The following is a 12,023-nucleotide window of genomic DNA, read 5'->3' as shown; positions in this document are numbered from 1 at the left end:
GGGAGCATTAACCAGCTCTTGTCAGGCCCTTTTCACATTCCCTCTCCTACCAGTACCGGGAAGGACCCATGCAGGGAGTACCACAGGGCAAGCCCGGGATAGCGCCTACTACTAGCCGCTACTCCCGACTGACGCCCACGGCACTGCTCCATTTCCAGTAGAGGTGGGTGCGACCTACTCCACAATTACAGGCGTAGACATATTTACAATTCCAAAAAAGTGCAATGGCATCCAAACTTTTGGGCAAGCAAAGTTAGGACTTTCAATCCCAAAAAGTCAACTCGGGCTCTGACACGTAGATGTGACTCTAAAACCTTTGGGTGGGGGGTGGGTGGTACCCAGGGTAGAGGAGCAGAGGAAGGGCTGGGCCAATCGGGAAAGCGCCAAGAAATGCAGTGGAGGAGGAAGACTGCATTGAGATGGGCGGGAGGGATGGATGTGCAGAAACATCAACAGACAACTGAAAAGGGCGTGACCATAGGGTGAAGGGGCAAGGCTGGGTTAGGGGCTGGTGAGGATAAATGAGGGAGGAGTCAATGAGTGGGTGGGAGAAAGGAGTGCAGGTCTTTTAACATGATTTTATGTGGTCACGTTCAGATGGCTAAGTATGAGGAGGAGAGAGGGGGAACACCAACATGGAAGTGTTAAAACCCTCGATGCACTTCGTTTCATCTTTTTTGTTCACTACGACATTAGGGACAGGGACCAATCAGCCACATGCAAGCCAGTCTTGGCCCCGCCTCAAAAGGCACAGTCCAGCCAATTGTTAAGCTACGTCAAACTGGAAAAAAGACACAAACAGCCACTTGCACACTGCTGCCCTACTGGTCTTTGTCCCTGAGACGCCGCTCGAGTTCCTATGGCACAGTGAGCATCTGACCCAAGGACGGACACTCACTTGCCAGCCTGCTGACAATAACAACAAGCACTGGCAACGCCAACAGGTCTGGTCTCGACAGGCTGCTACAATGGTTACTTTTCTTTCTCAAATGTTTATTTTAAGCAAAGCCAGTAAAATATGTAAAAAAATAAAAAATAAACAGACTGCCATCTGAATGTGGTTACCTTAAGGCTGCAGTAAAAATGTTAAATGTAAAAAAAGTCACAGATCTAGCTTCCTCACTAGTTATTATTATTATTTTTTTTTTTAAACGCCTTTCAGTGGTGCCATGCATTTTACTCATATCTTTTGTGCAGAAATCATCACGCAATCAAGTGCTCAAACTGTAGAAAGTTACAATGTCATTCAAGAACTTTATAAATACATCACCAAAATTAGGCTCTTACGTGCAGGCTAACCAAATAGCAGATGTTTTAAAGATAATATTCAAAAATAAAAAATTTAAAACACAATTTAAAATTCAGGGGCGGCTCCTCCATTAGGGCAGAGGAGCGTCATCCCCCCTCCAGCAGCGGCAGCTGCAAAACCTTTTCAAGAAAACGATAATAAACCATGTTTATTATCGTTTTCTTGAAAAGGTGCGGGGCACTGGGGGTGACGAGTACTTGAGGGGAGTGCACAGAGCACTCCCCCAGAGCGCATGTGTGTTTGGCCAGTTGCTGGCTGGAGAGAGCCTGCACAGGCTCCCAGTCTGCCTGGGAGTGGCCTGGCTGGGCGCTCCAGCCAATCCTGACGCTGCTTTGAGCAGCGTCAAGATTGGCCGCTGGGCAGGCTGGGAGCCTGTGCCTTCTGAGGATGGAGGAGCAGACCGGCGCCGGGCAGAGGAGGTAAGTGTTTTTTTTTTTAGTTTAAAAAATAAAATGTAATTGTTATCTATCTCCAACTCCCCAGTGCGCCGCCCCACCCCATCTGGTTGTCACGAGCCGCAACTGTTACAATGAGTTGTTGTTGAAGAGAAAGGAAATCCTTTTAAGCGGAGGCGAACACTGTACACAAACTGTGCTCTGCCAATCAGAGTGAAGGGAGTTAGCAGGTAAAGAGGGCTGGCCTACCGTCCCACGCTGTAGGCTGTGATGGGCAGCAACAAAATGTAAATGACAGCTGAACAGACCAATAGATTAAGCCTGCTGACCAAAAACACCTCTATTTATGTATATTAAGCATATATTTTGGGGAAAACAACGGTCCTGCAAGAGTGCTTAGGCTGGCCTTAGGGCCAGACGTTAAAAGTGATGTAGCCAATACTTACCAGTGGTTGGTTAATTACTCCTGTGCTGCCAGTTTTAGGGAGAGGCCCAGGCTGATCTGCATACGGTTGGTTCCTGTCTGCAATGGCACACTGTTCAGGAAACAATGCAACAGAATGCACCCAGGGAAACCACCAGTCGATAACTGAGTCATCTCCACCCCTACTGGTGCACAAGTGACCTTCTACCACTTACCTAGCACAAGTTACCTTGCACTAGTCGACTTACACTCGTGCTACTGCGTAAGTGAAGAAGGTACAACGAAGCAAGTTGTCTTAAAAAAAAAACCTGAGAATTTGACAGTACAGAAGTGGGACTTACACATTGTGGGCTTCAGCTCTGAACTGCTGACTCTGTGTCATCCCAGGCGTCTGTAAATATATTTATTGTATTTTTCCCATCAGGCTTGCTGGCAGGTAAAAAATGCACGTGACTGCTCGGTGCATGGAACAGTAGCCCTGATCCCACACAGCTCAACTAACTGGGAGAAGATGTGCTGGCCCCCTACAACGTGCCACCTGAGACCCCCAAGCTGGTGCTGGCCCCCGCCCTCACTAGTTAATGCTTCACATGGAGCTGAGAAGCAACAGCCAGCCATTGATGGCCCCCTGGGGTCTACTGTTTCAGGTCTGCATGTTATTGACTGTTTATTTCCCACATTTCAGATCACGAGTCTTCATATAAATATTGGACCATCCAAGAAAATCTCAAACTTTTCCCATGGAAGAGACCTTAAACTTTACGAACCACAAACTATTAACTTCGAGAATGCTATTAGCATATACTGCTTAAGACAAATAAATGCAGTCTCACAGCGCCCCAAGCAGTAGCTGAAATGGACTGGTGTGCTCGAAATCACACCGGGTGTCACACAACTGAGCCGAGACCTGACCGCGCACCTTTCCAGTGCACGTGGACTGCAAAACTCAAACAGAGCACCGTTGCCTGCTTCCTTTTCGGATGCCACGGTTAGGCCTCCCTGGGGTGCCCACCTGAGCCCGGATGCCATCTCTCTCCTCTGCCAGGAAGAGGAACACAGTAATCTGCCAGAGGGGGGTTTAATCACTGCCTGATGGCGGGGAGCAGGGAACTGTTGATCCTTGTGCCATGTTTGACTAGACCGCAAAGGACAATAACTGTGCCCCTTGGGAAGTATAAACACAAGTGATTAGCACTCATTACTGGTAATTAGCACTAATTATAGTTTCCTGGGGCGAGCCTCTGCTCCCCTGAATAAACAGCACCCAGATTATGCCTCCTTGCGAGGCCTCCCTACGGCGGCGCACACAGTCACCGACAGGGTGGAATATCTTTAAGGGCTGCAGAAGAAACAGTCTCATGTGACTGACTGTGCCCCAGACCTAGCAGCCCTCCAGGAGCACTGGCATATCGGGAAACTTCCTGATTTCTATTACATGCGCCTCTGGTTTTAGGAAAGAGCCACAACAAACAAGACAAGCACTGGTAAAGGTAACAGCTCTGGCCTTGACGAGCATGCAGTGACACACCTGCCAGCTCACACAGTGGTACCCCCCCATGTGACACACGATATCAGCCCCCTTCACCGAGTCTCCTGACGTCACAGGTTGGCACAAAATATGCAGTGGAAACTCCTTCACAGAGAGGGCTTCCAGCTGCGGGCCCCGCACAGTCGATGCCATTACAGGGTGTGAAACTCCCTAAGCACCTGCGGGAGACTTTGAAGCCTTTGATTTTTTTTTTTTTTTTTTTTTTTTTAAGTGGACGGGTTTGGGGTAGCGTGTAAATGTGCCTGAGGTTGTGCTGGATACTAAGCCCCGCCCTATCCAGGTCCCTTCCCCCTCCTAGCACACAGTATTTTGTCTTCTTTTACGAAGTTGGCAGGTCTGCAGTGTTTCTGTTTATTATGGTTGTGCAAGTGTATGCAACATGACAAAAACTATTTGGCAAAATATAAAAATAAAGACGTGGTCCCACATCACGGGCATGCATGCCCGTCTTGGCACTAAAATGTACTCCCTTTAAGGTACCTGTGCGCATGTGATCAGGAAAAATGCAGAGATTCACAGTGCAAGAGAGTCAATCATTGAAGTGGGCTGACCCAATGCTACAAATGGAAGGAAATGATTCACCAAGGACAAATGTGACAGCAAACCTGTTCTAGCTTACTTAATTGTTCAGAAACAAGCTGCATTTCAAAGTATCTTATAGGGATAAGACCCCTGCTGCAGAGATCTTTGTGTGTCCAGCAATTTGCAGGGGATTATAATAGCGTTATGATAGTTCAGGTGGTTAATGCAGTCGTGGGAGAGTTCTGTGTTTTGTCCAGTCATAGTTTTGACCAAAAGTAGCGCATAGAGTTAATGTTCCTGCTGCATAGCACATCCTGTAACATCCAGATCGCATATTTGCAGTTTCTGTAGATAGGTAAGTGGGCTTTTGCTTTGTTACTTCCAGTTAATAAACTGCATTTCTTCAAATAGCGCATAGTGATCAATTTATCGGCATCAAGGAGCTGTGTGTAAACAGTAGGCCATGGGTTTAGATCCTTATAACCTTCATTTTCTTGAGTAGCACCTCCTGTACATTGAATTACACATTTGTATGATTTGTAATGTGTCTGTGTGTGATGTAAAACGCTCTGACACTACGTTGGGATGATAAGTGCTACAAAAGAACTAAAGAAAAAACAAATTGGTAGGTCCTAAATAAATCATTATTAATGTAATTACACACAAACACACACACACAGACAGCTTACATACAGGGTTTAATAAAATAAAAAACCTGCCACTTTCTCTAAAGCACTCATGAAGGAATAAGCTTTGTGCCTGTATTTTCTTCCATTGCATTGGCATTTAGGTGACAGGCTCCAGACAGTTATCAGCCAGGGTGACACCTGAAGAAAAGAAGTGCTGATGATTCTTTAAGTCAGGCCTTTGTTTTCTGACCAGCTGGAAGTGAACATAAGAAAGTCCCCTTGCTGCTTGCAGGTTGCTGCACCAAAGTGAATACAGACAATGGATGAGTGCTGCTAAATTGTATTCCGGTGTTGTAAAATAACACCAGGACCGGACCTACTAGGGATCCTGAGCAACTAAACAAGCATCCCTTCAGCACTTGACTCTCAGTGGTAGCAAGGTCGGGCAATCCAAGTCTTCTCAGGAGGGAGGTAGAGACCGTGGATGTCACAAAGGCTCACAGCTCGAAATACCTTGAGTAGCAGCAATAAATGATTGTCCAGTCAAATACTTTCTTTCATGATAAAAGAATATTTATACATGACCAAAGTAAAATACAGCATAAAGAGACAATACCCACAGCTCCCTCAGGTGAGGCTTCTAGAGTTTAATGGCAGCCCTGAGTTCCCTTCCCTCTCTATAGCTGTAGTAGTTATTCCCCATTCACCATAGCTGGCATTGAGGTTAGGCCCCACTAGCAGTCTGAGTCTCAGGAGCCCAAATCTGTTAGAAAATTCAAAGGTGTTCAAGCTCTGAAGCACTATCTTGCAGGCAAGTTTCCCTTGGGCTTCTGGCCCTTCGTCAGTCTTACCCGCACCAGCAGAGACTGTACGACTGGAGTTTGTGAGAGCGCCTCTCCCACCGGTACGGTGCATGTGGCAGCTGCCTTTAGTGAGTATCTCATATGCAGCTCTGCAGGGGCTGCATCTAGGTGTCCATGGTGCTCCTCCGATGCAATGATAACTGCCTTTTGTCCTTCCCAACAGGGGGCAGGAGGATCATTTTGGTGGCTTCTGGTTCCGATCCTCAATCGGGTCTGTGGTCCACACAGGTCACCACTGTGGCCTCTCCTCCCAACAATGGCATCCACCAGGCTATGATCCTTCTCTTCCTCCTGTGGCCTCCTCTGGCATCTACGGTCACCACATCTGCTCCTCACTAGGTCACCGACTTACTGCACACAGGCAACGGCCCAATCGGCATGGCAAACTTCACAGCTGTTCTCTCTGGCATACAGGGTCGCTGACTTACACACCACACATGGGTGACAGCCTGATGGGCACAGAAAACTTCACAGCGGCCCCCTCTGGCATATGTGGTAGTCGACTCACACACTGCAGGCGAGCAATGGCCTGATCAATACAGGGTCACCAACGTACACACCATATACAGACGACAGCCTAATCGGCACAGCAAACTTCAAGGCAGCCCCCTCTGGTACATGGGGTCGCGGATTTGAATCTGCACGTGTGCAACAACCCCTCAGTGCAGCAGCCGTCTCCTCACACCTCGCTGCAGGGATCTACTCGCCAGGATCTCCCACTCGAGCTCCCTCCCTCCAGCATTCCTCTTCAACGCAGGGCTTACTGGTCTTGACAAGCAGTCTGACATTGCTGCTCCAGGCTCCGGGGGCAGGCAGTTTTGAATGTCCCTAGGTGACATCCCCTCACCCTGCTGGAAACTGGCAAGCCCAGCCTCCAGACTTGGTCACAGGCAAAAGTCTTGCAGAGCTTCCCCTATTCCCACAGCCCTTTAGACTTCTTGACAGTTTTAGGGGCATCGGGCTCCCGTTCGTATATAGTCTATTTCCAGACACTAAGTGTGATTTAGGGTCTGAGTCTTTTAACCTTGTGTTAAGGGTCTGGCTTTTCTGCCCTGTACTTCCTCCAGAAACAGTCTGTCACAGCAGGAACAACTCCAAATCTGATAGGCCCACAACACAGGCCATTGGAGGGATTAGAGCTCCACACCTGGAAGTCAGCCACAGAGATATGTGTATCAAAAATTTAACCCAGAGCCTCAGCCCTGCAAATTATGATTTTCTTATCAGCTCCATTTCCTTTTTGAGGAGTGCCTAGGCAACTTTCCAGTGACCTCACTCCGAATCAAAGATCGCCCTTTAAAGTGTGCTGGGCAGCCTGGCTCTCCTTTCCTTCCGTGTGACCCACCCAGGTCACTGGTATGGAGCAATCCACAAATCTGTCCGGGGGGAAATCCTCTACCTCCAGTCAGCCCTGGGTCTCCCGAAATGGAATCCAGAATCTTCAATATATTGTACCATTCACAGGCACATATACACCCATACAACACCCACACGTTGCACAGCCTTGCATACTACCTTAATGTACGCCAAGGGTGAGTTAAGCACATGGTAGCTGAATTTAACATGAGTGAACCTGTAAGCCTCACTTCACTGACACAAGTTAAAAGGGCCTGTTCACTTCTACTGATCACTATAATGTATGCTGCCACCACGGCACTTGTGCTGCTTAACTCCTGGCAAAAGCAGTAGCCTTCACCATTCGGAGGGTAGCGCTTCGGGCGCATCTCCCAGACCAACAAAGATCACAATCCACGAGACAGGCCTACATCATGGCACACACATATGATCTGGGTTCACCCATAACAAGAAGATCCCGCTCCGGGACCCAGACATCATAGCATACTCATTATTTCCTTGTCAATTCTAATGTGGACAAAATTCGTCCTAACTTTGCCAATGAAAATTTACTTCATTGTTGCAGTCTAACTGTAGATAAACGTTTTACCTTTGTAAAGTGTTCTGTCACCTATGGTCATGTCTGTGCTATACAGAACCACAGATAAACAAAGAAAAGCAAGCACAGAGCATCACAGTTACAGACCAGCAGACATCAAGGCACACATACACACAGGGGTCATGAGTTCAGTAGTAATATGTTTCCTTTAGGTGGAGCCAAAGGAGGTTTGTGTGTCTTTCCAGCTAGATATATATTTAGCAAGTACCTACAGACCAAGCAGTGGTAATTATCCATATAGGCGCCTGTATGTGTTTCCTTGTTCCAGATTCTGTTTTATGGTCCCGCTGTCCTATCCCCTCCTGCCAATGGACATGTTTACTTTTCTAAGTCAATATGATTGTGTCTGCTCCAGTCATAGTCGACAGCAGGTCAATGGGTGCGGCTGTCGATGTGAGTGCTGGTGGAGATGCCAGTCCCAACGGGTTCTGCCACAGATGCTAGTGTGGGTGCTGATTCTGCGCAGGAGCAAAGCACGATGCCATATTGTTTTCTTTACACTTTATAATTACCTCAAAGAACTCAAAGTGGCCTGGTTCTGATCGGGTCACATAGGTTAAAACATTTTTTTAAATGAGTAGTGCTCCGTTACCTTTTGGCTAGGTTTGTGCCATAGAAATACTATATTATATATATATATATATATGGAGAGAGAGAGAGAGAGATCGATCACTAACAAGAATTACATCTTCTGAGTTTGTCAGCTCAAGAAGTGAACAAGGGAAAAATCAAGCCAGTCACCTCCCACTGTCACCGACATTTCCCAGGTCACTGTTGTAACATTAAAGTTAGATCAAATTCATTTTACTTTCACATTAACCAAAAAGAACCATTATTAAACAATCTAACTCAGTTCTATTAACTAAACAAAACCAAACACAACCGAAAAAATCACTTCCAGCTGGCTGACGAAAATACCAGAATTGTATGAACAGGCTTTCCAGATTAACAAAGTGCTACAAAGCCATACTAACTGCAGAAGGTGCTATACAAATGCTTGCAATTTATTTGTTTGCTTTGTAAAAAGTCATCTTACGAATGTAGCTAGTTTGCAGCAGTGGTGAAGTAGTTGCTTGCACACTGTAAAGCTGACCCGGCCTCTCCTCGTAACACATGAGACCCTGTCTACCACTGCTCATTCATGGATCAAATTTTAGTCTCCAGATCCAGGCATTGTCAATCTGAGCTCAGTAGTCATGTGCCTCGGTGTCGTCCATGATGGTTAGTAAGGGCTCTTTGAAAAGGTTTCTGGTCAGATTTTAATTGAAGGCAACCAGTTGTGGTTAAGACCTTAGAACTGGGTGCAGTCAAACACAGAGCTGTCACCAGACCCACCCGCTTCCACCCAACTTGCGATTGCATCTGGTCTGAGTAATCAGGTTTGTACTCAGGGTGTGACTAGGTGTGTAGATCTGGAAAAGATGTGTATCAGCAATTTGGGTCATGGACCCAGGGGCAGACATGGAGAAAATATAGGCCCGACACCAAAATAGAAGTGGCCCCCATTAAAGAACCAGATAGCTTTAGGGTGCCCCAAATTTGCAAACCAAGCCAGTTTTGGTCTTATAAAGGCATGCTGTGTGTGTATTTTGCAAGGTATGAGACACTGCATGCATTTGTGTTTGCTGCAGGCAATGCTTCTGCCAAGTGGCTGCTTCTTCTGGGCAGCTGATGGGAGGTTGTTATCTGAGGATTTTCCCCACTCTGATAACACATCATAATATCAACTATTCGTTTTCCACTCTTCTTTCCATCGCTTCACCTACACCAGTACTCACCTAGTAAACACCCAGGTGCTCTACGCTCTTTGATGGGGCAAGGAGCATGATCTCCTGGCTGAATCCCTCTTACCCTTTCTACACGTGTGTACACATGCGCGCCAGGGAGGAGCTAAGTCCATGTGAACTAGAAACACTCTAGCTGTGTTTACCCAAACCCTGTTGCAAGGGGCCTGCCCAGCCCCCTGATAGTCCAGCAACTTCACTTACTTTGCATAAGTTCCCAGTGGACAGGCCACACCTTCACCCCCCCCCCCCCCCCACACACACACACCCACGCCAAGGTCTCACTTCATGTCACAAACTTAAAATAAAATACACTTTCTTTGAATGCAACAGTCCCAACAAGGGGACAGATCCTGGTCCAAGACTGTAACCTCTGGGGTTTTTTGCATTCTTTTTAGTTTCTTTTCATTCTTTGTTTGTTTGTTTTATGGGACAGGAAAAGGGTTGGAAGGAGGACTTGGAGGCGGTGGAAGCCTGTCGGATAAAGAAAGGAAGCGTGTGTTTATCAAAGTGCCGCAGGCACACGGGTCACTCAGTGTCCCAGATGGGATGGCGCCCGGTCAGTCCGCACAGTTGTGAGCCTAAGGAAACCAGACTGGAATGAACAAATGAATGAAGGGATGGATGGATGAATGAGGAAAGAAGAGATACGTCTACTGAAGTTATGATGACAGAATTACCCGAAGACCGGTTTGTGACCGGCAATTGGTCACTGGTCCTCAGAAATTCAATACACTTATTACTTGAGCTGCGCGACGTCCCTAAAAATTCTACAAATCTTTTACTTGGGAACCAAGATGTAATTTTATTTTCCGTGCTTGAATGCACAACGCAAGCACTAGGACTCGCAGTCACCTCCCGCAAACAGAAAACCAGGGCAGGAGAGGTTCCTTGAGTTTAAGCCAAGCCATTTTGAAATGTTCCTGGATACCATTGCCCCATCCCTCCCAAAAACCCCATATAAATGGTTTTGTTTAAGTAATCTACCTCTGAAAACATTTAGTAGTAAATGGAGAAAAGACCAGGCTTCTAATACGTGCCCTGCCTGCCGTCTGGTCCCCAAGACAGAGGAGCATGTTTTGTTTTTCTGGCCAGAGTGCTATGGCACCCGCGCAGGTGGACGCCCCCCGCGTGTCTGAATCTGGGCGTCACCCATTATTCAGTTGCTCAAAGAATCTTAAAACAGATACTTCAGGCCTAACTGAATTCGGGGTAGGCTATTTTCTGTTAAATTTCTGGTTCAAACATGTGAAGTTCTTGACCATATCACAACCATGAAATTTGGTAACTGTTTTAACGACATTCAAGGTTTTTGACTTTGGGTATGATTAGGTTTTAATTGATTCTTGATACTTTGCACTTTCTAAACCTCTGAACTTTTCGACTATGAAATGTTATACTGCCTATAAGTTTGAAGACTGTTGAAAATGCACTTTAAAAAACATTTTTGGGATTGCTTGTTTTACATTTTCTAAATGATTTATTATGTTACATTTTCTGATGTTTTTATTGTCTGCTTTGATGGTTATGGCAACCAAATAAAGTACTTTAAATTGGTACCAGAAGACCGGTTTGTAACCTGCAGGTGACAAGTAGTTAGGCCTAGTCACAGATCCTTATAAATTCAATGCACTTATTACTTAAGCAGCGAGACGTCCCTAAAAATTTGAGAAATCTTTTACTTGAGAAACAAGATGTGATTTTATTCCCGGCACGTGCTTGAATGCGCAATGCAAGCACTACGACTCACAGTCACCGCCTCAAATAGAAAACAAAGGAAGGAGAGGTGTGGGACTTCTTGTTTATACAAGCTGGGCTATTTCTCACGGTGCGAAAGCACAGCTCTGAAACTTGTCCATGAGGTATGCTGCCAAGTTTAGAGCAGTTTGTTACTACAGAGAGCCTGGATGCGTAAACCCGCCCAACATGTTGTAGCGTGTTCCCAAGCCTGATACCCGCAGAATGACTAGAGCTGTAAATCTCACATCTATATTCCTCTGCGTGTACCTGTGAACTCCCCACATTCTAAAGTAAACTCTCATACATTCTATTCTAGCGATTACGTCACACACTGATACGGAGTCCTCGGGGAGCCATAAAGGTTGCGTTCTAAATCATGCAAGAAACTACACATTTCAAAACGGAGTCAAAAGAAGATGCAATTTATAATTTTTTTGACAAAACTTTTTGTTTTGGTGGCAGTGTTCGCTCACTGCCCCACATAGTCACTCTTCATGTACTTATGCATTCCTTAATGTTTCTAAATGTTTCTTGGCAATGCAAACAGACTTTTACCCAACTTAATGGTGCTGGCTTTTCCTTCCGCCAAACTCATAATGACCCCCTTAATGTATTAGTTCAGTGATCCACCAGATTAAGCTGAGCACAGCCACTTCAGAGAATGTCTCAAAACACACAGAACAATGCAACTTGTGAAGTTTTATCACCACCCAACCTCATACGCCTTCTCACTTCCAAATGTGCCCTGATAAGCATTCTCATTAGAAAGTGTATCTACAGAGACATCATCACCACGCAGTGTTTCCCAAATAGGCTCTCTCACCCACAGTGTACCATCAGAGACCTTCTTCCCA

At 46.1% G+C, this 12,023-nt stretch overlaps 1 protein-coding gene across 1 annotated transcript in view; it reads right to left on the bottom strand.

Moving 5' to 3' along the window:
- DPH6 (diphthamine biosynthesis 6) overlaps positions 1–12,023 on the bottom strand; it is a 333,132-nt gene that overhangs the window by 303,638 nt on the left and 17,471 nt on the right. The window lies entirely within an intron of this gene.

The sequence above is a fragment of the Pleurodeles waltl genome, chromosome 9 (genome assembly GCF_031143425.1).
Source record: "Pleurodeles waltl isolate 20211129_DDA chromosome 9, aPleWal1.hap1.20221129, whole genome shotgun sequence".
Lineage (NCBI taxonomy): Eukaryota > Metazoa > Chordata > Amphibia > Caudata > Salamandridae > Pleurodeles > Pleurodeles waltl.
The sequence above is the reverse complement of the archived record's forward strand: the minus strand, read 5'-3'. Positions and strand labels throughout refer to the sequence as shown.